Source organism: Lathamus discolor, chromosome 5, assembly GCF_037157495.1.
Source record: "Lathamus discolor isolate bLatDis1 chromosome 5, bLatDis1.hap1, whole genome shotgun sequence".
Lineage (NCBI taxonomy): Eukaryota > Metazoa > Chordata > Aves > Psittaciformes > Psittacidae > Lathamus > Lathamus discolor.
Window position 1 is genome coordinate 90496381 of NC_088888.1, and position 26444 is coordinate 90522824.

Genomic DNA, 26444 nt, shown 5'->3' on the forward strand with positions numbered 1-26444 from the left:
GCTTGTTGCAAAAATGCAGGCTCTGATGGTTATGTCTGAGTCAAGTTCTATGCAATAGCCATGCAAGTTGTCTTTAGCACAGCACTGGGCTTCAGCTCAGTTCCCGGCAGGGCCTTATTAGCTCCATACTGTACCACGCTAATCATGGCCACATGGATTTTTGGCTTGAAACTTGCTCACAAATGACCAGCTCGGAGCCTGAGCAGGATGAATTCATGCATGACTAACAGTATAGAGATATGAAAGAAACATGAATTACAGTGCAGAAACAAGCCTCAGCCACCTTAAGCTGACCTAACTTGATTTTAACACTGTTAAGCCTATTTATGCACCTGAGGAGCTGCCAAACGTTTTGTGTTAGAAAGGGCCAGGTATCAGCTCAGCTAAAATTTATTCTTCACAAAGTTCACAAAAAGCATGGAACAGCAGGGTAAAGCTGGGTCAAAGGGCAGGAGCCCCTGTGCACTGGACTAAGTAATCCCAGTGCAGAGATCGGTGGGAGCAACACCCTAAGTGTTCCCAAGTGGAAGACAGTTCCTCATGGCAAGGTCCCTTGTGCCTGCTGCGGGCAGCATACAAGGTCTGCTGCCCCTGCTCACTCCCAGCCTGTGCTGCTGTCATGTGGCTTGGAACCAACATTTCTCCTGAGAGTCCACTTTCAGTTGTGCTCCCCATGCTCACTGTCAACACTGTGTGTGCCTCAGTCTCCTTCACTGGCAACGAGAGTCCATAATAACACTTCAAACACTGCATTCTCAGCTAGCAAAGCCTGCATTTTTGCAGCTAAGGATTTACTACGAACACTGACTGAACCTTGTCTTTAAAGAGTATGGATGTATACCTGTGACACTGTGTTATGAAGATTTACCACTCAAATAAATACTAATTTAGGGATATCCCTACTGCATATTCAACAGCATTATTGATAGTAGATGTCCACAACCACAATTTCACTACATATTCTGGTAGTCTTATTTATATATGTCTTATTTGTACTTTTAGCATAGACTGTTAAGAAGATCTGACTTATGCAATCAGTTTGTCCATTTGTCTGACAGCTGGCAGCTTCCCCACTGACTGAATTCACGGTCTGATTTAAAAGAGAAAAAGAATTCCTAGCTATAATTTGTGAAAATCAGAAAATGAGTACAGGAATGAATAATAGAGTCTCCACTGAGACAGAAGGCAGCCACGACACTGGAGTCTGCAGAAGCCAAGGGCCCAGCCGGCATGTGGGTATTAGCTGGGCAATGCTCACCCAGTTGCAGGGTAGCAACAGCATTGGGCTGCTCTGTGGGACAGTAAAGGAGTGTTGGGAAGAGGGGAGTGGAAAGTCAGAGAATGAACACAATTCATGGGAAATTAGACTTCAGTATTTCCATTTGCCTAAATAGGAATTCATTTTGTGCAAGTTACCCTGCTCATCGGTTATCCTGATTAATTAAGACTTGGCTGTATACTTAATACATTAGCAATTCTTATGAAGAGTAGCTGATGGAAAATACATTTTACTTATCATTCAGTAAAAACTGACAAAAGATTTGTGTTAATCAACTAGAATTCTACCAAAATACCAACATAAAGTACTTTAGAAGTGCTACTTCCTGAACTTTTCTAGTGTGCTTACTTGACTCAACAGGAGCAAGATTCGACTGCCTAAATAAATCTTAGCAAATGGTGTTAAGTCCATATATAGTCAATGTTGAGATAAAGTGCTATTGGGTGTATAGGGTGCTGTTCATCTAATTCTAAAACAGATATCTTAAATAGGTCAGATGAATCATATCCTGAAAGTACTTGCTTCTCTCCATTTACTGAAAAGTGAGTCTGGGGTAACTAGCATTAACATAGACATTTACAATGTAAGTACATAGTCAGGTGAAATGAATGTCACCATATAAATTCAAATGTAGAATAAGGTCCTTAATGTACTAGTAAACCACGTCAGAGTTCTTGTTGGTGAAATTCCTTGGAAATAATAAAAATCCCCAACAAACAAGCAAACAAAACCCCAGGAAAATTAAACACCAGCTGATTTTTTCTTTTTTTTCTAGAATCAAAGCCAAAGATTAAATTACTTTTTCAAAACTTCTTGTCCAATACAGAAAAACAACCCTCTGAACACTTGGGCTAACATAAGAGGTGCACACACTAGTGACTAGGGTCTAGTTGGAAGCAGAGTTCTTCCCTGCTGTCTTCTCTTCCAAACTGAGCTCTTTTGGAAGCTCCAAATATGGCAGCTAACAGCATGACCTTCCGTGCCAGTCTGCAGCATACTGGCAAGAAACACCCATAGCCCTTGTGCTCCCACAGCCCTTTGCATTTCCTGCTCCTTATCCTTATCCTTTCTTCTCCTTATCAGTTTTAACCCAGTTCATAGGAAGACTTAAAATTCTTTTGGGAAAAAAAGAAGTGAAACTGTAAGCAAAACAAATACGACAATTAGTTCTAGACTGTAGTTACTAACAATAGTCTTTTGTAGCTTGCTATTTATTACCCTGAACCCTTCCAGGAGGCGACTCGTACATGTAGGGACACTGATTCACACTGGGAAGCCTTATACCACAATGCCTATATGAGTCTATGCAACCCAGCTTTCATTTGCCACCTGACGGATGCCACTGCATGCCCCTGAGACCTGGCACACAGATTATCCAGAGCAGTAACTGCTCAGTGTGGGCTAAGCCTCCTATATTGCTGAATAACTCAAAGCTTGGAGGCCAGGGCACAAAAGGTGAGAAGGCCACCGCCCTCCCATTTCTCATACCCACACACTTAGCAGATTGTGGTGTTGCTCACATCCAGATCTGCAAACTCAGAAGTGAGAGCTTCCACCATCCACAGCCCTGCCACAGTCTATGCTACTCCACTGCCTAACCTGTGGAAATCCACTGACCTGCTTGCTCCAAGGGACGCCCTATAAAATCCCCCACCCATGCTCATACTTACGGCTACGTCACAGTTGGGTAATGAAAACACAGGCAAAGCAGCGATGTAATTTTTAGGGATGTTGAACTTTGTGTCAGGGTTTGAGAAAAGTAAGAGTTGCCATAACAATCCAGAAGAAAGTTTTGCCAAGGCTGGTCTGGAGCCTCTACAGATTCATAAAATTTCAATTTTTCATACCTTTTAGAAACATTAAATATACAAGGCTACCATGAAAACAGTTGAAGACAGCAATAGCTTATACTTTTATCTTGTCCTAGCATACCCAAAACCTTATCTAGCATTCTTTGCATATCCAGCACTGATGGGAAAATCATGGGAAAAATGGGAAAAAAAAATACCTCAGTTCTTTTAGTACGCCTGTATTTCAAGAAAAAATAATTTGCTGTGTGCAAATCAAGTAAGATTTTGGTATCTGTTTGAGAAAGCTCCTCTTTACAAAATGTACTCTATTCTCAATAAATAAAAAAGATCGTTCAAAGACATAAAAAGCTTGAAACTTTCACATCACCTCCCTCATTCTTATTGCAGACATGCTCCCTATTGCATAACATGTGTTAGGAGAGGTTTGCAAAAGGCCATGTAAACTGCATGCAATATTTTAAAAACTAAGCACTAAAACACAGAAGAGGTGAAGAAAACACAGACAAGCTATGATCTTAAACAGTAACATAAGAACACCTCATGCAACATGTTAGAGATTACCAGGAGCGAATAGTACAACATCTATTCAAAAACATGAAGTTCACTAATGCCACTAAAATGTGCAACAGTCAACAAACACAGCGATAATCCACCTTGGCAGAAGTTAGTGCATGAAGCAAATCCTGACCTGGGAGTCCTGCCACTTTCTTAATTGGAACAATAACTGGGTTTGCTTGAAAGAATGCAATTTATTCTTCATCTTAAGTGACAGCAATCGGTAACAGAAAAATCAAATGGAGCAGAAAGACTGCAGAAATTACTGGAAAATAGATACAGTTGCAGAAAAGTTCCTGGTGACAAAACTTATTTAACTTATCATGCAAGGAAAGTTGTTTATGAGACCTTGCAGGAAGGGCTTTTAAAGCTTTTCTTTCAAAAATACATCAGGCTGTTCTGAGTTATATTTTTAATATATCTTCAGAAAGTTCCATAGGTATTAGAGAGTGAGGGGGTGGACTAGATGATCTCCAGAGGTCCCTCCCAACACTAACTATTCTGTGATTTCTCAGTCCCTGCAAAGTGTCATGGCTCAATTAATTTCAAAGGCACTACAATAACACACACCACGGAAAGAACTGCTCCACAGTTTTGTGTAGGCCATAATGGGGAAAACTCAGCTATCTGATGGCCGCAGAGGAAACAAGCGCAATAGTCAGAATGAGAAAATATCTCTGTGAAAGTACAGACTGTTGCTCAGGGTTACCTGCATGAGTCTGGTTTACACATTGTGCTCGTTTTGGCTGGGATAGAGTTAATTTCCTTTATAGTAGCTTGTATGAGGCTGTGGGTTGGATCTGTACTGGAAACAGTGCTGATAACACAGGTTCATTTTTGTTATTGCTGAGCAGACCTTACACACGGTCAAGGCCTTTTCTGCTTCTCACCCCACCCCACCAGCGTGTAAGGCTGGGGGTATGCAAGTTGTTTGGAGGGGACACAGCCAGGACAGCTGACCCCAGCTGACCCAAGGGATATCCCGGACCATATGGCATCATGCTCAGCATATAAAGCTGGGGGAAGGGAGGAGAGAAGAAGAAGGACGGGGTGGTGTTTGTCTTCCAAAGCTGTTGCTTTCCTGGAGATGGCTGAACACCTGCTTGCCAGTGGGAAGCAGTGAATGAATTCCTTGTTTTGCTTTGCTTGCACAAGCAGCTTTTGTTTTAGCCACTAAGCTGTCTTTATTTAAACCCATGTGTCTTCTTACTGTTACCCTTCCAACTCTCTTCCCCATCCCACTGGCAGGAGCAAGTGAGCAGCTGCATGGGACCGAGTTGCTGGCTGAGGTTAAACCACAACACATGCAAACAAAATGGGTCTGGGCCATTACAAAGGCTTTGAGGTAGGCTGACACTATACAGCTCTTGCTCGTACCACTGAAATCACTTCATCCATTTTCTACTTTCACAAATAAGGTGCCTTATCATAACTGTTCTTTTGGGAAAGATGCATGGCCAGCTTTAGTTCTTGAAACATACATGAGCAACACAGCATAATGAGCCAGCACTCAACTACTTGGGTGGCCACATGGTAGTGCAGGGACTCGCATCCCAGCCCACTTCAGTTCACTATGGCAGATGTATTCACAGGCACTGGATGATATGGTTCACTGAACTGGTACATGTCAGACAGATTCAGATCAGATGTGTCCAAAAGGGATGACCCTGTCCTACAATAGGAAAGGCTGGATAATTACACCTACAAGGAGGAAAGGAAGGTTTGATCAAAGAAAATAAAGACCAAAGAAATGGTTTTTATTACTACTTATCTTTCCTGCTGGTACAGTAATAAAGATCCTAGCAAAGACCCTCAAAATGCTTGGCGGAACACTGTGCAAGTCTTTTGTCAGAGCATGCCTTGTTTGCCCAAGGAATGCACTTGCTCTGGGATGTCTTTGAGATGATGGCCATACAAGTGAGCCTAGATGACAAATTATGGGGGCAAGTGGAAGCTGAAGAGTTTAAAGATAACTACTCTGTTTAATGAGGTTATTACATGTTATGACTGAAAAATAGTATCTTTTTAAGGGGAAAATGCTTCCTACATTTATATCTTACATCTTTTATTGAGTGCATCTCCTTACATGTTTTAGTGAGTGCATCTCCATATTGATAAAAAATGCTTTCTTCTCATAATATTTACCCATTTTATTTGGATCACATGCTTAACGTGAATACAGTGTTTCAGGGAAAACATCTTTTGCTTGGCTTGTTTCTCATCTCTTGCAGGTACATAATCCTCTCTTTATTTAGCAACTACGCAATTTGATAAAATAATATTATGGGGAAAATGAGTTTCAAATTCTAATTTGTGATTTGAGACAAATATAACACTATTTTATTGAATAAGAAATGAACAGTTACAGTGGGTGCATCTTGCATGGTGTGGAAAGTAAGAATGCAGGTAATTTTCTGCAGGGGAAAAAAAAAATGTTTGTTTGGATTCAGTGAAAATGCTTTATAAGATATAATAGGAAACCAGGCTTTGTTTAAAATGCATGAGGGCTTAGGCTTCACTTCCAAAGCCAATTTTAATATTGAATATTTCTGGCTACATCTCAAATTAAAACAAAAAAGGATATAAAAGGGATATGGAAAGGAGGCAGGTAAAGTCTTAATTGCAACAATGGTTAGACTGCTTTTTCCTGTAGCTGTATGTATTTAAACCATTGGCAATGGGGATATAAATCAGATTTAAAGGTTGATATCTTCCCGATTATGTTACAATTCAAAAATTGCTCAGTTAATGATTATGAAAAATATTTCTTTGGAATGGTGTATTATTTCAGCAGTTGCTCCTGGGGATTACTGCCCAATGCTGTCATTAAAACAAAGCAAAACCCTGATGGTGGGTGAAGTATAAACATCGCTTTATTAGAACAAGATGTCATAAGAATTGTAGCTCAAGCGCTTACATAAAAATTTGTGAGCTACTGTTCCCATAGCAACAGGCAACATAATTTAGCTAACATAGCTGCTTTCCATTCTAGGGGCTTCATTGTCACTGCAGTTTACAAAATACAAAAGTGCTTCTAAGACTCTGACATGGTAAACAGACAAAACATGTTGGAAACATGTTGAGGAAGGTATTGCTTTTGTTTCGGATGTAGGCTAATAAAATGCTTCCTTCTCAGCTGTGTTTCATGGGATTCTCTACCATCCTCAACCCACATGCACTAACTGTCTCTTCTTAAAGTGCAGGAGATCCAGTGAAAGGCACCTGAAGCTGGCCTGCTGTTATGCTTCTCTGATTCTTTCTGGAATGTGCAGAAGTAGCTCCTTTGCTGGCAAAATCCCTTTTTCTCTCCTTCCTCCCCATAGTAACCAGAATAAGATTCACTTCAATGCAGAGAGTCAGCACAACATATCTGGGACACCTGTTAAATCTCATATTGAGCCTACACACAGTTACTAATTTAACACACTGCTGACAGATTCCCATAGCCGTAAGTCTTTTGCTTCCCCAATGGTTCTGTGAATCTTGTTATGATTCTCAATCACTTTAAAGTACTTTTTTAAAACATCTGACTCCATAGTTTTCAGTTTAAAGAAAAGTCTGTGAAAAAGTTTTAAAATAAGAAAGTAAAGAAACACTAGAACTAAAATTCTCAGTATAGGTACTTGGAAATTTCACACCTTGGTGGCTGTGGTCTAAATGGAAAGATCAGGGGGAGCACAATCAGATTCTACCTACTGGAAGTTTAGGATTGCCAGCCTGCAGCCCTTGCCTTGCAGAAAATAATATCTCACACTATTTTCTCAGTGATGCTGGAAAAATTCCTTCTGGAGGAGACATCTAATTGATGTCAGCAAGTGAATCACTGCCTGTGCATGGGTAAGGAATGCTTTTGAAAGTAAGCTGTATTGGTCACTGCGTTTGATAGACTCTGTAATGAAGTGCAGGCTCTGTCTCCAAAGTTCTCCTGTGCTGAGCCCTTGACAGGGACCCTAAGGAACTCAGCTCTTCACAGATCTTTCTTCAACAAGTATATGGAAGATAATAGAAACACTAAGCTGTTTAGACAGAGGTAGAGACAGCTCTGGAAAGCACTAGCTGCTATCATCTGTGATCCTTATGATCGCTTCCTGGGCCTAGATCTGAATAAGAAAACAGTTCAGAGCTATGTTAAAAATAAAATTTAAATTATATCATCAATTTTACTTTGAAATGGCAAAGACTCTGTATTTTCATTATAACTTCAAGTAGTGTCATTTAATATTTTCAGAAGAATACGTTTATACAGCAGTATGATTTGTTCTTGTTAAGAATCTTGTAAAAGCAATGACATTCCTGACTGCTGATCTATGCAATACATTAAACTTCTGTGCAGATTTTGTTGGCTTGTAGAGAGTTATCTGAATATCTATTCTCCTTGGTATAGCTTTCATAATTCAAAACTGAGACTGCTCATTTAGAGAAAGGGGGAAAAAAAAGGTCTGAAACAACTACAAATTTCAAAAATATAATCACAATTTTAAACAATATCCTGAGGTGACATTGTTTTAGAGAAAATAATCTTTGAGAAAGCAATATTTAAAGAATAATTTAGAACTACACTATAAAGCTATCATTTTAAAATCTTCCTTGTTGTTTACACATAGAACTAAATTTCATACAGAAGTGCTGCTTGATCACTTAAGTGGCCATTAAGTATCATAATGGTCATGATTCATATTGTGCCCTGGAAACCAGTTCTAAATATAGAAAAATATGTAATAATATGAACTACTTATTTTATAAAATATTCTAGGTATAACCTTCAGCTGCTACAAGCTGGCCTAAACATATAAGTAGCGTTGCACAGTATGTAATCACAGTAAATAGAAACCTCGTCAATGCAGTAGTACATGCTTGTCTATTTTAAGCAACTACCACCTGAAAATTTTAAAGCATTTTCGATATTTAGCTGTGGAAAAGGCTACATCTTATCCATGTTATGAAAGTGAGGAAATTAAAGGACACAGATTTTAAGTGAGGAGGCAAAGTTTTCAACTACAATTGAAGGCTCAATAGCTATACACAATACTTCATAGATATGTTAGAATCTATTACAACTCCACACTTTGGCAGATTAAGTCAAATTTATGCTTTGAGCCAACATGGCTGTCCTCTTTTCAATTTGAAATCTAAATTATCCTCCTTAAGGATTTGCCTTTGGCTGTAGTTCTAGTTTAATATCTTTCTTTGTATGAGTTCTTGTGGACTATAGAATTAGTTTAGAACATCTAAATATATTTCTTCCAGGAGACTTTAACAATTCAGTCTTCATTTGACCTGTTTCTCTTAACATTATGAAGTGCAGGGGCTATTTAAGATGTTCAACAACATGATAGGCTCAAAACAATTACCAGCAGCAGCACAGGCTAAATGTAGAGCAAGAATAGTTGAATGACAGCACAGACAAATCACTGCCTTAATAGAACATTCGGGGTAATATGACAAACCCAATGTCATAATTACTGTTGCCCTTGCAGCTCTCAAATAATTATGTGGCAGATTTTTCTAAAGAGAAATGACTATTTAAAGAAGGATCAAGCCATGAATTCATGTATTTGCAAACTAGAAAAACATTATATAGCTCTGCAGTATCTAGCTAAGTCCAAGCTATTATTTGCTAAAATTTTATTTCCTTTTAATTCTGTTTGGTGGTAACAAATGAGGTATATGTAAGTACTCTGATTCATCCTGTACCCTTAGCATGAAATACCCCAGAGCACTTATGAGTAATAATTAGTAAAATATTAAAAAAAAAGAATTAAAAGTACAATTAAAAATTAATCCTTAACTTGATATTAGATATGACCAAGAATTACGAAGAACTCATCAAGATTTTGTATAACTCATACAAATGGCTAAGTAATGAGTAGTAGTATCTGTGCCTCTCTAGCAAGAGCTATTTATACAGTTCTTGTAGAAGAATTATAAATCATATTGAAGAACCAAAGAAATGAGATCAAGTAATCCAAAGGTTAAAATAAACTCATGTCACAAAGCACCAGCATCGTATGTCTCTGCAAAACGCATAATTTTAAAAGAGTATATAGCTCCTTGTAATTCTGAAATTACCTCATTTTCAAGAAAAGTTTGTACCCCCCCCTTTTTTTCCCCACATATTAAATGAAAGATGAACAGGTGAAATTGAAGATAGATAAATAAATATTTAAATAAAAGAATGAAATTCACACAACTGTCAAGTTCCTGCACAATTAGTCATTTTTGTCTGTTTTCCTGTCTTTGTTATTCCATGACTAAGTCTGCATTCTGGAGCAGGGGTACAACACAGTGCTGTGCATGCCCCAGCTCAGCTTCCCCAGTGCACATGCTGAATGCATCCTGATTCCTGGAAAGGTTTGCTCAGTGACGTGCAAATAAATTTCTATTCATTTGAAATAATTTTTTAAGCCTTTCTCCCCAGTGCAAATCCACATATCAGACTTACCACTTTGGTATGTAGTACTTAGTTTTCTACCTGCGGGTTCATCTGGCAGCCTGATATTTTGAACAGCAGGACTATGCACAGTTACATCCTAATTAAGTCTCTAAAGGTAAAAGAAGTATATTGTACACAGAAGCTTTCTCCTCACAATTTTTACTTGAGACAAAAAAGTCAAGGGGCAAACATAGATGTGTAAGAAATTAACAGAGTTAAAAATGTTATGAAGCCTGATAAGGCCTATACCAGATGAAGTATAGTAGATGAAAGAAGGCTTATTTCTTCTTTGTAGCTCTGTCCATTGAATTTTACAGAACAGGAAGCACAAAGGGAGTTCAACTGCGAGTGACCTGTTTTGCTTTGTCTACTAGCTCATCATACTCCACTCCATTATGGTTTGATGGCTTTCATTTTATATTTTGTTTTAGCGTTGGGTTTTTTTAATCAAGCTTGTACTCAGCCTAAGCTGAAATGTCCTGCTCTCTTTGAATTTGGTATAAATCAAAAATAATGTCACTAGAGTTCAGTAGAAAGGTTAGAGGGAAAGAAAAAACCCACGAGCATTTTGCCGGACTTCAATTCATTGGGCAGGCGCATTTGCCTGGATAAAATCAAGAGGATAGGTAGCCAAAAGCATCTGTGAAATATCTCTAAAATTTGTTTTTTAAAGATCTGTCAACTCTAATAAAAAAAGTTAAATTTTGATATTCTGTTGTTGATATTCTTGTACTATATACCACTCCATGTTATTTGTTCTAAAACATCCATTCTTCATTACAATCTACCCAACCTTAGACATGCTTTGGGCAAAGACAGAGAAAAAGGATAAAGATGAAACTTTCTGCACCTCTGACTCAATACTACAGTAACTGCAAATAATATGGTTGAGCAGACCCTTTCAGGTAAACTTTGATTTCAGCCACAAAGCCCCTCTACTGATGTAATGAATGAAAAGTCCATTTAACTTTTAGACCTAGCAGATCTGTGGATAGGAAAGTGCACAGTTCAGTAGGCTATTAACTAATCTGTGAAATGAGGCTTATTATATGGGCAAGGTATTATTTTTTCTGGAAAGCGAGCAGGTTGCCATCCAACTACTTTGATCAGATACACCCAGGAATTAAAATGGATATTTTTGTTCACATTTGTTTAGCATTTGAGACCCTCTTTCTCTAAGCACTTCCCAGAGGACTGCACATACCAAATTCCTACCACAGCTAGAGCTATTATATGAAGACCTGAGAATGCTCATTTCACTTAGCTCTCTTAGGTTTACCAATAGTGCTGAAGACAACAGCCTTTTCCCTAGACTACTAAATGCCTTTAAAACAAAAAAAAAAAAAAAAAAGGAAACATTTTGAAGTTGAAATCTAGCATTACATCTTCCACAATGAACAGTTAAAATAAATAACCAGCCACAGATTTGTCCCTGAGGTATTCTGTAAAACCTCCAGCTTACTTAGAAGAATTGCAACAAAATAGAATTCATCATTAATAAAATGAAAAAGTCTGTAAATCTTACTGAAAAAGTTTGGATACCTTGGGGTGCTAGTAAAGAAAGAAGCAAACACTCTGTGCCAAGGCTCAATTAAAAGTAAATTCAACAGAGAGGCAGAAGGTGCGTTTGGATTGTCTACTGTAGAGTCCTAACTCGGATGGCAGCTAATTACTACATATGCAATCAGAACAAGAATTCACAAGCACACTTCACAGCCATTGGAAAGAACACCATACAACAGTTATTACATATGCAGTTGAATGGGCATAACTCAGTGTAGCAGTAAATACCTTGGTGCCTTTGCAATTCCAAGGGCATGAGCTCATATCTAAAAAACCCCAAACTAGTATTTTCTCTGTCTACAAAGGGACTTGTGAGAGAGCCATTCTCTATCTCTGGGCCATTGCACAGAAAAGGAATGTAATGAATGCAAGAGCTATGCTGCTGCAGACACAACTCATAAGCAGTCTATTCCTAAGGACGTTCCCCTGGAAGCCAGGGTTCCCTCAGTTTGGCCTTTATATACACTGCAGTTTTATGCATCTATCCAAAATCTTACAATTAAGTCTGTTATATAAAATACATAACTTATCCTTCAAGTAAAAGCTGGAGTCCAAAACACCATCTTTTCCTCACTACTGAGAGAAAAAAAAAAATTATAAGGAAACCAAATAATTTATTTGGACGAAGTACTGCAACAGCTTGGACAAGTTACTGCCACCAAAATGTGTTATGAAGCAAACAAATAAGAAGACTGGGAACATCTGGGAACAAAGACCTACACCATGGAAGATTCTATTCTGTGAGGCAAAGGCCCAAGGAACGGTTTAATGCATTATAACCTGGCCAGTTTTGTGGCACACTTATATGTCAGATAGAAAAACATAATTCTGGAACCCAGATCTCTCAAGGTTCTACTGTGAAGGCATGGGTGGGATTATGAAGGAGTGTAATTATCTGAGTAAATAAGAGTAACTTGCTTAAGAAGACTGAGAAAAAGCCTTCAGTTACAGGGACTACCAGCACCACATTTTCTGTTTAGCAGGCTCCTGAAAGTCAGGAAGAAATGTTATATCTTTACAGAAGTCCTTATCCCTTTTTTCATCCTGCTCCCTAGAGACACATACATGCTAGCTAATCCTCCTTTCTCTTTGGAATAATGATCACCAAAACTAGGTGCCCACCGAGGTATAGCTAGATTGGAAGACGCTGGATTTCCTGTGCTCCTAAAGAAGCATTCCCTTCCTCCTCTTATCTCACGTTAGCCCCATCAAACTAGAGGGAAACCATTCATTCCTATTCTATTAGGTAAATTTTGGGATCACTACTTGGATTGCTTGACACAGACACTGCAACCTGAGATGGCAGTTGTGCACTGTAGCTAAATGCCTAAAAAGGGAGAGTGAGAAAGGAGGTGTTATGTACAAATAAGAAATTACTTTTCTTCTATAGAACAGCATTTACAAAATCTCTACATGAACATATTCTTTATATTTTTTTGAGAAAAATGGAGAGTTCTTAGGACAGCTGTCAGAAAACCAGTCTTACAGTGTGAGCCTTAAAGAGTACAACATATCCAATTTACCAGAAAGAAAGTTGAGAGGCGTCTTGACTACTAACTATAATTGTGTAGTAGTCATAACGGGATTAAAATTGTGATAGTCTAAAGATATGGAGGATCAACGTTTGCAGATCAAGGCAATAACTTCATTAAGCCAGGCGACACAGCCAGAAAAGGAACACAAGCTTCTGTGTGCATCCTTTTCCACAGGATACTGCAAATCAGTATTTCATAGAAACTTGCTCAGAAAACATATCTGGAAAAGGGAGACTTTTCAGTCTTACTGACAAAGGCATAGCAAAAGGAAGACTGGCAGCTGAAATTAGACAAATTAAACCTTTCCACAACATTGCAATTTCCTAGCACTAAGGGTAATTAAATATTGGAACGGCTTACCAGGGGAGCTGGTGGACTCGCCATCGCTTGGAGCTTTAGGACGAGATTAGATATCATTGTAAAAGAGATGCTTTAATCCAGGTTCTGGAAGTTCTCAACATGCCCATAACACTTGCAGCTCTGCATTAAGACAATGACTATAATCAAATCTCATACTTTAGGGTTTCAGCTGATCAACTGCAAGGGTTATAAAAAAATTATTTTTCCTTTCACATAAAAACCAGACAGATACTTTGCTGTGGTTTATATTCTGATCTGTCTCTGAAGTAGCAGAGATTGTCCACATCTACAGAAAACACAGGGGAAGCTAATACAGTGGCCAGTGGTGATAGGGAAAATACTTCACCTGAAATTCACCAAACAGTTACATCCTAATTGAGCTCACATGAATTTGAAGCCATCTGGATGTAAAACACCTGGGAAATGTGTGATTAGGTCAGAAGTTTAGCTGTCTGCCTAGCTAAGGGCATGCCTGGCTTTAGCACCCACCCGGCATTGCACCAGCAGTTACATGACTTTTGGAAAGGAGCTGTTTCATGCTGTGCTTTCGGCCAAGGGTCACATTAAAAACTATTGGATCACCAGAGGTCTTGTTAATGAATCTTGCTGGATTACCTCAGATGGAATGCTTTTCCCAAAGTGAGATAACTGTAAATCTCAATGAGTTTGCTTTGTGTTTGTTCAGTGTGAGATCCAAACCACCTGTTAATACACTGAGATCATCTGGATGTATCTCATCTAATTAAGTAACTGCTATTGAAGAAGCATTAAGTAACACCTTGATTTTTACTGTCTCCTGAAGTTCATATAGAGTTACTAGAGTTAAATAGAATTACCATGTTTAAACACAGGTATCAGGATGGATTTAGTGTTTGGTGTTTTCCAGTTTAACCAGATACATAAGCATCCCTTTCAGTGTTTAATACAGCTACATTTGTAATTAAATATACAGTCTACAATCTTTTAGCAGAATAGTGTCATGGCTTAATTATTAAATGCAAGTGAGTAAAGCAAGACAGGACATTCTGTTGCTTTTACAGTTGTGTGTGAAAAGAGTATGTCTCCACCCTGGCAAATTGTGAAATGGGAACTATTTCCTCTAGCATTCTGCGAGCTGTCCAGTGGCACGGCTATACAGTGAGTCTCCAAATAAAGATCTATGTAAGTGAAGTCCCTGTTTCCAGGCTTTTATTTTTCTCAGCTACCTCTACTCTTCTCTTACATCCCTTTCACAGTGAGTTAAAGTTCAAAAATATTTCTGCCTGTGCTACATAACAGGTCATTTGTGTACAGCTACGCCTGGAACGTAATGCAGGCATATAATTTACCTGTCTAGCGATTCAGGACATTTTCCATACGGAATAAGGATGATTTCTCTTTACCATAATTTGGAGCATACATATTAACATAAGGGCTGTTAGTATCGACCATTCTCATTATGTTAAGACTGTCATTTCAAAGTAAGAATGGGACACGCCATGGCGGCACTATCTAGTAACACAAAATATTTGTGCAAAACCAAAAGAAGACTCAATTTTTAAAAAGAAAAAAAAAATACACTGATACTGCTTGTCTCAATGTCTATCTTGTTGATGCACGCATATATATGACAGCAATTCTGAAGATCATGTTTACAAGATGGACCTATAAAGCAGTACCATGAGTATCCTTACTCAAAGAAAACCGAACTATGTAGTCTCTCTCCTCATCTGGGATGAAAATGGCAAAATCTGCACTTACACTCTTCTGACATCTCACACAGACATCACTTGTTTGCTGCTGTATTTGAGTACAAATAGCTCTGACAGACTCTGTATCTGGATCTGCTCCACACTGCAGACAAATTTCATGATAATGAACTTCTAATAGTTTTTTGATCATTTGTTCTCCTGAGGTTCCTGCAGCACACCTAATGCCACAGTGAAGGAATGCTTGGGAAACCTCAAAAAAAATAAATCTACTGTCCCATAGTTTTTAAAGAATACTTTTTATAAACAAAAACTGAAGGAGGAATATTATATTATGAAATAGCCACATTAGAAGCCAACTACATAATGAAGACTAATATTGTTCTAATGATATATACAGTCACAAATTTTTACTGAATCTCTTTCGCATACAAAAAATATTCCTTAGTTTTCACAACCTATTTATTTGGAGGATTATGCAAGAGAATTTTGAGTACAGGAAGCATCTGCACATTTGCAGCAAAGATTTACCTTATTTTACGGAATGCTCACTTATATTCCTGTGCCAAAATTTTTACTCAAGTAACACAGAAGTTCACATGATTACTGAGCATCAATTTTTCCACTGTTCTCCTTCTGTGAAAAAATTCCCAACTCCAAATGTTTGAATTATTAAAAAATTATAGCTGTAAGATTCTAAAATTTTTAATTGAGTGAATAATTTTTAAAGTTAATTTCCACACAGCATAGAAATGGATGCATACGGTAGAATCCAGAGAATTAACATAATTGTGTTCTCATCCTTTTTTAATTCTCTACTGAAATGACGTTCTTGCTGTTCAAAACCTGTTTCCTATATATTTCTAGTAAGAGAACTAGAAATCCAGCCTTGTATTTCTTGCATCTTAGCTTTCCTTAAACACTAAGATGTGGGTCTTTTTCTTCCTTACAGAATCATGTACAAGTTTAAATTAACTTCAATTCTTTTCATTAGGATTTGGTATTTTGGGTTAATGCTTCTCCCTGCCTTGAATTGTTTAATATTAAAGATACCACAGTTAATATTTCAAGCAGATTTTCAGTTCTATTCTTTAAACTAGTGCATGTAGTAGCAACTTCTTCATCTATCTGAAATTTTAAAAAAACCCTAATAGCACAATTTTGACATGTAGCAAAATGCTGTCAGAAGCACCCCAATTAACGTTTGCCCCCCACAAAGGAAAACTCAATAAATTCAATATAAAACAAACATAGAACATAATCTAATCTAACTGTCCACATTACCTGGAAATGCATGCCCTGTTAGAGAATCCAAATCTGAAATTAAAACAGTGAAAAATAATCTTTAACACTAATTTAATATTGAAAAACCTGAAAATTCAAAACCAAACCTGGTACCAAATATCACATTATCATCAAAATCAAATTTTAGACATATGTATATATATATATATATATATATATATATATATATATGAAAAGCAAGACCAGAACACTTAGCATTACGTTATGGAGATTTTTCCTTTCCATAGTTTTGTAAAGATGTAAAATAAAATCTGAAGATGAACACTTATGAGAAACTCATTTAATTTAAGGTTGATATATTGCAATTAGATAAGAATTAAATAAGAATTTAATAGGAATTAGTATTTTTTAATGAAGCTATGGTCTCAGAAGCTTGCATCTTCAGTGTAAGCATTTCTTCTGAGATTGTACATAAGAACAATATTTAGAAATTTGCAGAATGCTTTTTAGATTATACCATTTTAAAAATAAGATTTTCTTTCTTGATCACAACAAATAACAGACCTAATTTTGTCCATCCTAGTGTTCATTCTTTCATATTTTTTTTTTATTTTTTTTTCCAAAAATTAGCTGTTTTAAAAAAAAGAGAACTGAAAGTATTCCTTCTTGGCCTCGTAAGGCATAAATAAGGGCTTCACTGGTTGACTCCTATCTGAAGAGAGAGTGGGAAGGTGCACCAGTAGCACTGATGGCACCAGAATGATCCCTCTCCAACTTGCACTGGGACCAGAATCCATAACTTTGTCTTTGAAGTGCTTTGTCCCATCTTTGGAAATTCTGTGTTCTTAACAGAACATACGTATTTAGTAACTTTGAGGAGTTATACCCAGAGATTCACTTGTAAATCTGTAGCCAGAACTAAGAGTAGTTAGCTCTGATAAAGTACAGTCACAAGATCGGTTAGGATTGCTACTGCATTACCAAGGTGTAAGGCTAATTCTCAGACATACATGGCCAAAACCCCCTTTTGTAGGTAGTGTTCTGTCATGCAAGACAGGGATGTGAGCATATTGCTAGGAGCAGTCCACCAGTTCCCAATTAGCTCGCCGTGACAGCATGTACAGCCCTCGGATTGTCTTTCTTCCCATCATTGCACAAGTAGGATGGCAGAGGCATGCAGTAGCTATGTCCTCTTGGAAAAGCACAGCAAGCAGATTGTGACTGACCAATTTACTCTGATATGTGTACACATGAGCTCACTTGGCATTTATAGGAATCAAATGTATTTAGTAGCAATGCCTGCAAAAAGGTAGTTGGGCAATTTAGGCACTTTATTAGGAACTTCTAGCACCATTTTTAAACTACTTTATCTAAAAAAAAAAAGATTTTGTTTACTGATTGCAGCAATCAATACCTATAAGACTCTAGATTAATGATTTAGGCCACAGAAAGCCTGAACTTGTAATACAGTAAGTGACTGTAAGAAATTATTGGGAAAATATTTACCAATGAACTCCTCGATATACCACTTCTACCGGAAACAAGAGGAAAGTGTGCTTGGCTTTAATAATTTGCAACTGTTTAAATGAGAGAAATTTCCTGAGGACTGAGAACATTCTTATTGTTGTGAGTGAACACAGCAGGAAAACAACCCAAAATGTGATAAATGTACTAGACTGAATTGCTTTCTGAAATCCAGGATAGCAAACAGCATGCATTACCTAACACTTCCAGTATGTGGGGTCTCAAGCTTTGCTGGAACTAGATGATCTTCAGGTTCTTTCCAATCCTAACTATTCTGATTCTACCATCATAACAAACTTTATCGTAATGTACAGCAGAAAGAAAAACTAATTCCAGCATTTTTCCTTCCAGAGACTGAGAGACAAAAGAACATTGTTGCTTCCTAGTAGCCCACAAAAACCCTACCAAGCCCATATTATGCATAAATGGATATCTATCTAGCTATGCAGTGACTGCTGTCTGAAAACAGACTGGATGCAGCCACCATAAGGATCATCCAAAACCAGTGTAATTCTTGAATTGCCAAACTGCTGGCATTGTGCACATACTGTGCCACAGCAATAATGTGTTTGAAAACATCTGTTCTATGTAATTTTATTGAAGAAAGTATCCTGATGCAAAAACTTAAAATTCAAGAAATAGAAAGGATGAAATAAAAGTCCTCTTCCTATAGCAGTGAAACCATATCTTCTCAGACATTGGGATTTATAAGAAAAAAAAAAAAGCAACCCAAACCGAAAAAGTGGGACTTGTACTGAAAAGCACATGTACATATTCTGACTTGCAGCAGAAATCACTGTGAAAATGCTATCTTGAAACTAATGCAGATAACTTAGAGTAAATTAATTAGGCACTTGTCTCAGCATAAAACAGCACTACTTTGTAATACTCTGTGTTAAGCTAATGATGTAAATTGTGGCTGCATTTATTTTCTAACAAGTCAACCTACACTAACTGAAAACAAGGTAGTTTGTCACCCGAGCACATGTGTCCTTTGTGAAATGTTAAATCAAATCAGACCTACTTTGCTAGCTGAAACCAGAATAGTTTATGGTATATTGAACCCACAAATCATGATCCACATGCCCCAATTCCATCATTACATTTCACAAAGAATGATATGAACTGACACTGCATAGGCTGGCAATGTAAAGTTTCCCATATAAAGATAAATACAGTGTGTAGCATTTCCCTGCTAGACTCCAATACATGCAATTACTGCAGTTATAATGGAAAGAAACCTTTTCTGTGACTGAAACAACAGGAGTATTCATCTCTGCCACAAGATTTCTTCTACTCCTCTATGGACATCATGGGCAGGAGAAAAACATTTTTTGTTATTGTTGAGAAGACTTTGCAGTTTCTTGGACTGATTTTCAACTAAGTAAACCTGGTCAGGTGGAATCCAGTTTGCCTCCATTCTATGTATTTGATGAATTGCCCTGATTTGGCACCACTCACTTTCACACATAAGACTTCCTAAGCAAACAGCAGGAGTATGAGATGAAAGTGGAGTACACACAAATGAAGCACGTTTCCATCCTCTTTACGGCAAAATAGTTGGCATGTCCACAGTAGCAATTAGCAATGAATTATATTCATGCAATCCATTCCCAATTCATACTATAAGTCATTGATTTAAGTAGAAAAAAGATTGATTTGATGATAAAGATGACTTCCAGTTACATAGTATGGTATGATTTTTAAAAGGGAAAGAGGGCATACTTCTCAGCAAGCAGTATCTTTGGTACACCACATTCATTTCATCAGATCAATGCAAAACTGATGTTGGCAAAGCTACAAGCTTTTCAGGCCAAAAAGGTAATTGTTTTTTCCTAAGGCTGATTAGCAAAGATGTAATCCTGTCTATACCTTGCCTGTAGGGCCCTGTTTCTCGTATTTCAAACCAGTGTACGTTGCACAATCCAGTACACAACCTTTGACTTCCACTCACATGGTGCTCCTAGTGTTGTTCTTGCAGTAAAATATCAAAGAAGGGTATAGCTGCCACTGGCACTCATTGGCAGAGTACCAATGCCAAATGAAAGGGATCATTTTTACAATACACAGGAAAACATATTTAAGGTGCAGAGCACATTTAAATCATTTAACATTAAGGGCTCTCCATGGCATTGTCAGTGGGATGATGAAATGCCAAACCATCTCTGGGAGCTGATATCTGCTTAGAAAGGTTAGGAGAAGCTAAATGAATGTTAAATCATACTCTTTTGAAAATAAAATATTTCTTCCTGCTTCTATATCACCAGCAGGATATGAGTATCTCTGTTTTGCTAAACTTCCATAGTTAGACTCAATCTTATTTCACTAAAAGCACATAACTGGGCAGCAGAGCTCAGGAGCCACTGTGGATGTGCACAGACACCTGGGTCATGAAGTCTCTAAAGCTCATGTCTTCTTAAACAGGAAGAAAGGAGCAAGGTCCAGCCACTCAAAAAATTAGGCTAGTCACAAAGAAGAAAGTAAAGAGCAAGCATACAGCTGCAGTGGCTGAAGATTATAGAATCTTCAATGATTTGGGTTGGAAGGGACCTTAAAGCTCACCTAGTTCCAAACCCCATGCCATGGATGGGGACACCTTCCACTAGCCCAGGTTGCTCAAAGCCCTGTCCAACATGGTCTTGAACATTTCCAGAGATGGGGCATCCACAATTTCTCTGGGAAGCCTGTTCCAGTGTCTCACAACCCTCATAGGAAAGAACTTCCTCCTAATGTCTAACGTAAATCTACCCTCTTTCATCTTAAAGCGATTCCCCCTTGTCCTGTCATTACATGCCCTTTCCACTCTTCCTGTAGTCCCACTTTAGACACTAGAAGGCTGTTTTAGGGTCCCCCTGGAGCCTTCTCTTCTCCAGGCTGAACAAGCCCAATTCTCTAAAACTGTCTTCACAGAAGAGGTGCTCCAGTCCTCTGATTATCCTCTGGACTTGCTCCAGGAGGTCTATGTCTTCTTATATTGGGAGACGCAGAACTGAATGCAGTACTCCAAGTGGGGTCTCACAAGAGTGGAATCAAGGAGGAGAATTGCCTCCCTAGACCTGCTGGTTGCACTTCTTTTGGTGCAGCTCAGCATATGGTTGGTTTTCTGGCCTGCGAGCACACACTGCTGGCTCATGTTGAGGTTTTTGTCAGCCAACACCCACACGTCTTTCTTCTCGGGCTTCTCTAAAACAATTCTCTGCCCTGGCTGTAGTTGTACTTGGGATTGCCCAAATCTAGGTGTAGTACCTTGCACTTGGCCTTGTGAAACTTCATGAGGTTTGCACTGGCCCACCTTTCCAGCCTGTCCAGGTCTCTCTAGATGTCATCGCTTACCTCCAGTGTATTGATCACACCACACAGCTTCGTGTCATTGGCAAAGTTGCTGAGAGTGCACTCAATCCCACTGTCAGTGCTGCTGACAAAGATGTTAAACAACATTGGTCCCATTATGACCCCTGAGGAATGCCACTTGTTACTGATAACCACTTGGACATTGAGCCGTTGACAGCAACTCTTTGAGTGTAGCCATCCAGCCAATTCCTTATCCACAAGAGGTGTATTTGCACAAGCCACCTAGATGATGTCCTTCTCTCTTCCCTTATCCACCAACACTGGAACCCCATTATAGAAGGCCATCAAATGTGTCAGTCAGTATTTGCTCTTACTGAATCCATGTTGGCTGTCATGAACACACCCTTTATTGTCCAGGTGCCGTAGCATAGTTTCCAGGAGGTTCTGTGCCATGATCTTGCTGAGCACAGAGGCTAGTCTGACCACGGTGTAGTTCCCTGGGTCTTCCTTTCTTTTTCCCCCTGTTTTAAAATGAGGGCTATGTTTCCCCTTTTTCAGTCAGTCGGAACTTTATCAGATCGCCATGACTTCTCAAATATGATGGCTATTGGCTTAGCCACTTCATCTGCCAGTTCCTTCAGGACCCATGAATGCATCTTATTGGGTCCCATGGACCTGTACGCGTTCAGGTTGCTTAGATGTCTATGAGCCTGATGTTCTCCTTGTTGGTGAGCACAAGGTCCAACATAGCCCCTCTGCTAATTGGCTTCTTTATCGCTTGGAGAGCAAGGTTATCTTTAACGCATTTCAGGAATCTCCTGGATTGCTTATGCCCTGCTGTGTTGTCCCTACATCAGCTATCAGGGTGGTAGAAGCCCTCTGAGGATCAGGGCTTTTGAACGTGAGGCCACTTCTATCTGTTTGTAAAAGATTTCCTCTGCTTGGTCTTCTTGGTTGGGCAGCCTGTAGCAGACTCCACTATAATGTCACCTGTCCCTGTAACCCTTGAATTCTGAGCTATAAACTCTCGGTTGGCTCCTCATCATGCCTAGGTGGAGCACTGCACTGCAGCCAGTCATTGACACCCCCTCTATGTGTGAGATGGCTTTGCATTAACCAGAAGTTAATGTACAGTTAACTATAGCTTTGACAATTAGGTCAGTGAAAACTATTGACATATAACTCCAAGGACTGGATTTGGATTGGGAGTTTGGCTGCACGCAGATTTTGGGTTTAATGTGGTTCTACACAAATCTAAATCCAGAGGGTAAACTACAAGTAGGTAAGCATTTCTTTGCATTAGCCTCTAGAGGGGGAAAGTTTCCTTCATCTTTGGAAATGATATGCATTATTCACCAAAAAGTTGTTTTTGCAGTAGAGGCAACTCTTACATAGTCCTGTTGACCAGACTTGGGTCTGCACAATTTATCATTATCGTGCCCCTGTGCCCTAACCTACTGCAGAAAAACTTTTTTTCATACTCTTTCTTATTTTCTTATTTTTCTTTTAGTGGGAGGTGTCCCTGCCCATGGCAGAGGGGTTGGAACTAGATGATCTTAAGGTCCTTTCCAACCCTAACTGTTCTATGATTCTATGATTCATTGACATATTATTACACTAATTTATCACTAATCCTGTTAACTGCACGATTACCATTTTAATGGGAATGTAAACCTTTCCTGTGAAAATTTCCCCAATGAGAAGAAAAAAGAGCATAAAGGTTGCACTCAGGAATTCACAGGAGTAGAATCACCATGTCACACACCCACTGCTCACTTGCACTGCTTGTTTGAACTTACTTTTACTCTGGGAAATAATTCAAAGGAAAACAAGCAAACAAACAAACCTGGTACCATCAATCTATCGGTTAAAATTTGCACCATATTGAGACAGGCAGATCACACGTGCAGTGTTAACCAGGGTTTCATTTTGTCTGTGTTCTTTACTATGACATCATTAAGAGTGGGATAAAAGTTTACTTTTCTTCAGTCGAGTTGTCTTCATGTGAGTTAGGTGTCTGAGCTTCCATTAGCTCCAATGAGGAAATCGAATCAATCAATTACATCAAAAAGTGGAAATCAGTCTTGGTCAGATGAATGGTTAGAACAGCTCTTTCCATTGAAAAAAATCTCTCATTAAATACAGCGCATGCTTAGAAGGTTCCCTACATAACCTATAGTGTAAGTATTTGGAGCTGAATCTCACCACAAAAACATCTTTAAGGAAAAGAATCTACATATATGGATGTGGATCTGAGATAGCCACAAGAATAATATGGGGATGATACAGACCTATATTAGCTGGTTTGTAGCTGCTAAATCTGATAGCCTCATTTTAACTAGCCGTTTCAAAGACCTGAGTCCTGGACAAAGCCAACCTTTTTCCTGCCAGCCTCTAGCGCAAAACTCACTGCTAGTTTTCTCCACCCTCTTAGAATCATTGTACAGTTGTACAGGATGATGCTTGTAGCCTTATATTTTGCCTTCTCATTTAATATTATTCCACAAAAACTAATAGAATCCATCTAATATTAATGATAGCTGGTAACCTTTCACACTGCCCATGCATGTCTGCTCACACAGCTCACTTCTGTGCTTGCACACTGACTCACAGTTACCACTAGTGCATGTCTGGGAGGACAACCCCAGTTGTCTGTGCAGAGGCATGGAGTGGTAACAGCACATGAGGGCTCCTATGTAGCTTTCCACATTGTCCCTCAAAAGGTCTTTCATTTCATCAGGTCTGTATGTAACCTTGCAGCCTGGCTGCATGTAGCAGCAGCATCCTTTTAAATGTGGTCCTATTTATACAAGTGGCTGTTGATGCCAGGGTGGGCAAGTGGCCAGATGTGGCCTACTTTTGGTGCCCCAAGTTTATCAGTTCTTGCAGAGTCAGTCAGACTGCCAATCACAGGAGCTTATCAGTGTCTGGGACACTGCTGCACATGCTTTCTGCAGCCTGCTGTATCCTCACAAATTTCTCCATCCATACACCTAGGCACCTATAGAAATCACTCTTACAAGCTCACACAGAAGGCACTTTTATGTAATGCAGCCTCTCCCCTGCTATGTGATATGCTTTAGCAGAAGAAGCCAGTGGGAGACCTAAAATCCTGTTATTCCAGATGCAAATTTATCCTTACATAGTAGTTGTGATAATCACAACCGGTAATACTACCAAAGCACAAAGCTGGTAATACTACCAAATGCACATTATCCTTAAAAGATTCTATTCAAAACAACATGATAAAGGAGGAAAATACACTTCCAGATTTACTAAAGCGCCTTACTAAAACAAAAAGCTTTCTTAAGACACAATCAACTTTCCGGGATTCCCTCCCCTTGGGTGGTAGCAAATATTAATTAAATATATTGTCCTTAATTTCATTTCTGTGTTCCTGAAGCTGTATTTAGCAGGGCTTTTGGGTTAAAATATCACCACCCCCTATACAGAATAAATGCTCATATTCCATTTAATAATATAAAACCTTTAGGTTTTATAAAAAACCTTTAGGTTATATAAATAGTATTTATGATATTGGACAGACCTGATTGTTAACATACCCTCCAGGTCTAGTTTGGCTTGGCTGAGCTTCTTTAGTAGGTTCATAGTGATGACATACTTCAGAGTAGAAGAATCTTGGACTGACTGACCCTGGCCAGCTTAACTGGATCATGCTCTGATTCTCTTCCTCTACAATTTATGTTTGCCTCATCTCTTTACTAAAGTCTTGCTTTAAAAAGACAAACCAAAACAAATAAAAAACAAAAAACAACCCCCCCCAAAAAAAAAAAACCACAACAAAAAAAAAAAAAGAAAAACAGCCACCAATTAAAAATAAAAAAATCCCCAAAACTTATTTCCTTACATTTTGAAAGCCATCATAAATTCATTTTCTTGTTCTGCTGATCCCAAGCAAGCTCTCTCTGTCATGCTTCCTAGCGTAATCATGGCCTCAGGACTGGTTTATCCAAACTCATACAGGGTTTTTAAATAACATCAGAAACTGTTGTAGAAACTCCAACTGCATATAGCCATCTTGAGATCAGAATGTTAATGCTTTCCAAAGTAGCTCTCATCAGGAAACTTCAAGTACATTATGGCTGAAATCCCAGCCCCAGTTTCCTGCAGTGATGGATGCAGCACTGACAGTGGCAGCAGCACCAACTCGGCTTGAGTGCAGGGAGACTTTATTTAGGCAGCATTCACTAGCACTTTGATAGTGCTGATGGACAGCACCTACCATCGGTACTGTAATTTGGGCTCCCTGCAGTTCACCACAGCCTCACTGCCCTATTTTGAGCCAGGATTTCCCAGAGGATTACCACAGGTGTGCTGTCCTCACCACATTTGTAATAGTCCCAATGCTTTGAGGAAGTCATGCTGTATCTACAGGGACACTGTAACTTTAAGTGCTACAGCTGCTGAATCCCACTCAAAGTTCATTGTGTACATACATAAAACAAACTCACACAAATAAATGAAAAAGTTTCTCAGAAACATCAATACAAACATTATTCATACTTTCCACAGTGACTTACACTTGTGTGGCTGGTTTAGCCATAAAAGAAGTGAAAGAACAAATTTCCTAATATACTTGATCTTTTACATCTGTCTATAACTATGTTTCTCTACAACTACAACTGTCTACATCTACATTTACAAACATTTTTAAGCTCAGGAGCACTTTTTAAATGATGCATGACTGATCATTGAATAATCAACACCTTAGAATCATGGAATCAGTGTCGAAAAGACCTTTAAGATCATCGAGTCTGTTAACCCAACACCGCCAACTCCACCACTAATCCATGACCCCAAGTGCCACATCTACACATCTTTCGAATACCTCCAGGGTTGGTGACTCAACCACTGCCCTGGGCAGCCTGTTCCAATGCTTGACAACCATTTCAGTGAAGAATTTTTTCCTAATATCCAATACAAATCTCCCCTGGAGCTACTTAAGGCTGTTGCCTTCCCTCCTATAACTTGTCACTTCGGAGAAGGACCAAAAAGTATTAAGTGTCTGGAGCATCTCTCCTATGAGGAAAAACTGAGGGAGATAGGCCTGTTTAGCCTAGAGAAGAGAAGGCTCAGGGAGATCAATGTGTATAAGTATCTGAAGGGAGAGTGTGAAGACAATGGTGCCAGATTTTTCTT

The 26444-nt window shown here is 38.7% G+C and overlaps 1 protein-coding gene across 1 annotated transcript in view; it reads right to left on the bottom strand.

Annotated features, from left to right (window-relative positions):
- Window positions 1-13812, bottom strand: part of DLGAP2 (DLG associated protein 2) — a 149406-nt gene extending 135594 nt beyond the window's left edge. Inside the window, exon 1 of the mRNA XM_065679172.1 lies at window positions 13537-13812. The gene's annotated coding sequence lies outside the window, so the exon portion shown is untranslated. The remainder of the gene's footprint in view (window positions 1-13536) is intronic.
- Between the last annotated feature and the right edge of the window lie 12632 nt (window positions 13813-26444).